General features: G+C 44.3%; 1 pseudogene; it reads left to right on the forward strand.

Moving 5' to 3' along the window:
* Positions 1-456: 456 nt before the first annotated feature.
* On the forward strand, positions 457-6023 carry LOC136468692 (leucine-rich repeat receptor protein kinase MSP1-like; annotated as a pseudogene).
* Positions 6024-6532: the final 509 nt, after the last annotated feature.

Raw genomic sequence — 6532 nt, forward strand, 5'->3', positions numbered from 1 at the left:
CTTTCATCCTGTGTCCTAGTTTTGATGTTTCTCTTCTCTTATTTTTCTTTGATGTTTGCAGAGAAGTTATTGCCTAGAATCGTTGTGCCTTTGTTATGCATAGTCCATTCAATTCTTGTATGCGAAGTTGCTAGAACTTGGAAATATAGTTCATATGGGCGTGTCGGTCCATGAACCCATGTTAGGGATGTATAAGAAGCAGTGTTCAAAAAGGTGTTCCTAGGCGCTCGCCTGGGCACGTTTATGCGCTAGGCGGAGGGGTGTCGCCTCGCCTATGGGGGTAGGCGGAAGATAGGCATGGCCAGGAGGAGGGCAGGTCGCCGTCATGGTCGGGAGGCGGCAAGCGACGAGTGGAGGCTGGGGCATAGCTAGGAGGAAGGCGGGCTATAGGCGTAGCTGTGAAGGAGGGCGGGTGTCGATGTCTGGCGGTGATGTCGGCGCTATGGACGCGTAGCCATGGATACGGCAGGCATAACCGTCATAGAAGGAGGGAGGAGGCATGTGTCACTGGAGAAGGAGGAGGCGTGCGTTAGAAGGAAGGAGGAGTCGACAGCATCAGAGAAGCAGGGAAGGGAGGCGGAGAAAGCAGAGCACAGACTCTGGTTCGTGCGATGGGAGGAGGATGCTTGGATGGATAAGGTCGAAGGGGTGGATAAGGTGGGCTAGGCTTTTTATGGGCCTTTCTTCCAACTTTAAGTCCACAAATCTCTTATTTCTTCTTTTACTTAAGGTAATTTAAGGTAATATATATGTATGTGTATAAAAATTAAAACGCCTAGAAAAACGCCTTGAAACGCCTAGGCTAGCCTAGGCTCGCTTAGGCTCTAGGCCATGGGTCATCGCCTAGAAACCGCCTAGCGCCTTCTTGAACATTCATAAGAAGGCTTGTTCGTGAGCCTATTAGTGGGGGTGCACTGAACTCACTCAGACTATTTATGAGTATGGACAAACCCACTTGCATCCCCTTATATACATAAGTACATGTGGTGTCGGTGCAGAAAGTGACCAACATGTAAATATTTATAGTTTTGCTGTACGTTCTGATCGGAGGTGGCATAGCACTCAATGACACAAGATTTATACTGGTTCAGGCAACGTGCCCTACGTCCAGTTTGAGTCGGTCGGTGATTTTATTCCTGAGCCTAGGTGCTCGAAGTTTGCTGTGGGGTTACAAACGGAAGGGAGAAAGATAGGGGATACAAGAGGTTCGGTCAGACTCTGGTCTGAAGGGCCGAGAGTGACGGGAACCTCGCTATGCGCTAAGTGTACAAGCGTGTGCTTGTGGTTTGAACCTAGTGGTTCTGTTGTTGTGTACTAGTGAAACTGATCGATCCTTTTTGTTGGAAGGGAGCGCATCCCCTTTTATAGATGAAGGGGGTGGCCTTACAAGTGAGAGGGAGAGTACGTATGCTGATAAAGTCTTGCTACCCATGCCGGCGGGTACAAGATGATGGTAGGCGCCCACAATACTATTTAATGTCAGATGCACGAGGGAGGTTGCATCGTCTTCTTCAGGTATGGCAGACGTCGGTGTCTGCCATACTATTGATACCCAGAGGCATATAAGGGTTTTTTACCATGTTCGTCTGGTACGGTAAATGTCGGCGCCTATAACACTGTTGATGCCCAGAGGCATGTGGGGGAGCCTTACCGTATTTATCTGGTATGAGAGTTGATGGCGCCCACAACACTGTTACAGAAAATATCGGCGCCTACAACACTGCTTGGGTTCTGTCGTGCCAGGAGGGTAGCAGGGTACTGTCTAGCAGGTGCACAGGGTACGGTCCCTGGTATTGCGGTTTGACTTGTGCGCTCTGCCCTACTTTCTCCGTCCGTTTCTTGGTCCTTACCGAGTGGGCGTCCCTGGTCGGTTGGTCCCAGTCGGTTCTGATTGCGCCAGTCGGAGAGGAGCTGTAAGCAGGGGTTCAGTGTTTTCCCAGTCAGAGAAGCGGGTCGGAGTCGGAAGTGGTGTTTTGGCTAGGCCTTCCGGTCGGAGAGGCCGTCCGGAGGCTGGCTGGAGATCAAAGCGAGCGCTTCGGTCGGAGAGACGGGCCGGAGTCGGAAGCGGGCGCCGTTCCTCCTCGGCCAGGCCTTTCGGTCAGAGATTGGATCATCTTTTTGGCCTGTCGTTTAGGTACTTGGGCTGGCCCAAGAGTTGCGCGTTGGTTCGCAACGTTGTCTGCTGGGCCGAGCCTTTGCTGGGAAGCTGGTCCATGACCCCGGGTTTATGAACCCGACATGTGGCTTATGGACCAACCCACTTGGATTTCCTTGTAACTATGGAAGTCTAGATCGAGATCTAAATAGAATGGAGTGTGACGTGGAACCTTAGCAGCCATGTTGAACGAGAACGGAAACTTGGGTATTATTTTATAACATGGGAACGAGAACGTTCTTGTTTCTTAAACGTAGACGTTTCCAGAACGTGGAACATGGGAACGGGGATGTGGGCCATGTTCCCGTTCCCATGCTGCTAGGCGTGGAACATGATATTTTGGTGCATCAAACTTTAATTTTATTGTAGACTTAATATTCAAGGTTCTAGCTTTGCTTTAACTATTGGGGGGAGTTTGCAACCTAGATCCTTCGTGGTCCAATTTATCAAGAATGATTACGCATGAAGTTCATGAGCCTCATTTTCCCCCTAAGAAGTCATTGGTTTGTACTTTATTTTTCTGGAGAAAATGTTACTTTTGTTGAGCATATTTCAGTTCATTGTTGATGTTTAATTGCTTATCATTTATTTTCCGATGAAGCTTTGATTATCTTTATTGTCCCATTATCCACGATTTTACAACATGTGCTTACTCTCATGTGTTTTTGTCTTTATTTAATGTTACAGGATCTATTCCTGATAATTGAAGTGTGTTTGGTACAGATAATCATGATTCTAAAGGTACTAGGTTCGAGATCCTTGGTTATTTGAGTTTGTATGCATACTCCAGTAGTGTTTTTCTTTCTTTCTTTATTTGGCTTCAACTGTTGCTTAGATCTTGTTTGAGAGAGCTCTCTCCTTGCTCCTTTTACACACAGAAAAAAGAGCACTATTCATGTCACAGTAGTACAAGTCAAATTTATCTCTTCTTCTCTAATGAACTAGGAGCCGATGAAGTTATTTTTGTTAGCTTCATGACTCTAGAAACTCTAGGTACTTTCCTTTTGTTACTACACACAAATAACAAATTGGAGCAAAAAACTTACCAAACGAGTCCTTATTTTGAGCTTCCAAGTGGTACATTGATTTTGTTTTTGAACGGTGCGCTAGTCCTATATCGTAACTTCCAACATAGGAGTGTTGGCCAGGAAAATCTGAGCCACCCATCCTCAAATGGCCAAATCAAGGCCGTTGATCTGATCCACATGAACTCGGTCAAAATTCACCGCATAGCAGCCAAACACCATGCCGCCATGGAACCCTAGTCGCCGTCGTCGTGCCACTCCGTCCGCCGGCGGCAACCACAATAGCTTCACATGAACGGTGAAGTCCAATACGTGCGTCATGTTTACCCCGAGCAGCGACTACGTCATTTTTCTGCATCACTGCCTCCCCGCCACCATGGGTCCTTCGGGCGGCGTCGAAGTGAAATTGGGAATGAAACAGAGACTTTTGCCTGCTTGGCCGTTTTGACGCCATGGGCGATTCAGTTATAGTGCTTGGGGTCTGGGTGAGTCGACAACATCGCTAGTTTATATAGTCGGTTATTAAAAGACCAATTTTATAGTTACATTTTTCTGGGATGAAGTTGCAAGACACTGCGTGAGCTCATTCTGTAATCTTAGAACGTCGTAGATATATCTGGCTGTTTACCTATTGTTTAGCATGTCTATATTAAATTGGTGAATCTTCTTTCTTAATAAAACACAATTAGTATAAACCCTGCATAAGCCTGACCCACGAGACATTATCAAATCAAGATCCCTCGGTCAAAGCACTTATAAATGTACAAACCGGAGCTAACTTTTGATTTATCATGTGCAACGTAGTTGCTACTTGTTTTAAAATTTCTTCTCTTAGCATTTTACATGCATTCTTCATTGGTTGAAAGTGTTGTTATGTTATTGTTAAGAACTCTGTTACCTGCATATTTATACCTCTTATTTTAACTTTGCATTTCCTTATTGTAGGATGGTATCAACTTCTTAATCCTATTTTTTTGCTTCATCACTGGATCTACTTTTGCTGCATCTTCTGGTATAAAGAATATGTATGTTCTGAGGCAAGCATTCGCTGAATCAAAAGGCTTCCTTCAGAGCTGGTTTGATTCAGAAACTCCTCCATGGCCAGGTATGACTTATGAGCGACACAATGTTGTGGCTATAGATTTGTCTTCTGTGCCACTCCATCTCCCTTTTCCATTATGCATCACAACATTCCAGTCACTAGCTCAGCTCAAATTCAGTAGATGCAGTGTACCTTGTGTGATTCCAGAAGCCATGGGAAATTTGTAGTAGCTCCAGTACCTAGACTTGACCAAGAACTAGATTACTGGATACCTGTCTTGTTATATGATTTGAAAATGCTGCAAGAAATAGTGCTAGACAGAATCAACTTGTCTGGACAGTTGAGACCTGCCATTGCTCAGCTTCAGCACCTCGTTAACTTAACCATATCCTAGAATTCCATCTTTGGAGAACTTCCTCCAGAGCTTGGTAGTTTGAAGAATCTAGAGGTCATCGACATTCACAAGAATGCATTTAGTAGATTGATACCAGAAGCTTTTGGCAACTTGTCTCGGCTCTTCTACCTTGATGCAAGCAAGAATAAGCTCATTAGATGAATATTTCTAGGAATAAGCACATTGTTGAACCTGAGGAGACTCATTTGGAAAATCTAGAGCGTTTGGTTTTGTCATCCAACCATTTCACTAGAAGCATTCCAAAAGAGATTGGTAACATGAAGAAGCTAAGAAAACTCATGCTCTCTGGATGCAACTTATCAGGCACTATCCCTTGGTCAACTAGTGGTCTTGAAAGCCTATAGGAACTTGATATATCAGGCAACAACTTCAATTCAGAACTCCCAGCATCTGTTGGTGAGCTAGGCAATTTCAATGTCCTGATTGCAAGGAGTGCAAAGCTAATAGGGAGCATACCAAAAGAACTTGGTAACTGTAAGAAGCTTACTCTCATGCATCTATCCTTCAATGCCTTCACTAGTTCTATCCCCAAAGAACTTGCAGGTTTAGAAGCTATTGCCCATTTTGCGGTGGAAGGTAACAAATTGTCAGACTGGATTCAACATCATGGCTCACTTGATTTGTCACATAACCGGTTGACTGGTTGTATCCCACTGACGATCAAGAATTATGTTATTCTTGAGGAGGCACACTTGCAAGGTAACTTATTGAATGGATCTATTCCTACAGAGCTTGGTGAGCTAAAGAATCTTAGAACTGTTGATCTCTCGTTTAATGCTTCAGTTGGACCTATGCCTTCTTGGTCTGCGCCATTGCTCTCCCTGCAAGGCCTTTTTCTTTCTAACAACCACCTAAGTGGCAATATTTCTGTTGAGATAGGCCACATTATTCCCACCGTTGTAGTTATAAATTTGTCTAGTAATGCATTTTTGGCTATGCTACTCCAATCTTTACTGTGCAGCAAGAGTCTGAACCGTCTGGATGTCAAATAACCTCTTTGGTGAAATCCCATTACCTTGTCCTGGTTATGAAGAACCCTTGAACTCACTTGTCTTCTATAGTGCAAGCAGTAACCATTTGTCAGGGTGCCTAGATGGTTCTATCTCAAATTTCAGGCAACTATCTACTCTTGACCACAACAATAGCCTCACCGGCAGCTTGGCATCAACATTGTCCAATCTTAGTTTTTTGAACTATCTTGATCTCTCAAATAATGATTTTAGTGGTTTCATCCCTTGTGGTATTTGCCAATTATTTGGCATCACATTAGCCAACTTCTCTCATAACCACATTGGCAGGCATAACTTTTCAGATTGTGTTGCGTCAGGCATTTGTGCTCCTAGTAGTATCAATCATAAGGAGGGTCACCCACATCATGTAATTTGAAGAGCAGTGACCATTTGTGCCACTGTTTCAATTGTGATTCTTCTGGTGGCTTATGTGGGATGTAAGCTATTAAGAAACAGGTCATTGCCTCTTGCACCTGCTAGTGAACCCCAGACTATAATTGAGCCCACCTCAAGCTATAATCTCTTAGGAAAGAATTCATGTGAACCTTTGAGTATCAATCTTGCTACATTTGAGCGTGCACTACTGAGGGTCACCGTAGATGTTCTTAAAGCTACCAATAATTTTAGTGGTGCACGGATCCTAGGCCATGGTGACAATGGGACTGTCTATGGAACAACACTCCCTAAAGGATGGAGAGTTGCAATCAAGAGGCTTCATTGTGGCCACCCGTATATTGAAAACAAATCGTAAAAACCTGATAGGTAGCAATGAAATGCTTCCTAGATCATCCCACACTACCGTAGCAATCCGAGTGTGGACCAAGATGTCATTTGGAGGCAAATTCAAAGTTTTAATTAGTGGCATTATCCTAAATAGAAAATGGT

Source organism: Miscanthus floridulus, chromosome 8, assembly GCF_019320115.1.
Source record: "Miscanthus floridulus cultivar M001 chromosome 8, ASM1932011v1, whole genome shotgun sequence".
Taxonomy (NCBI): Eukaryota; Viridiplantae; Streptophyta; class Magnoliopsida; order Poales; family Poaceae; genus Miscanthus; species Miscanthus floridulus.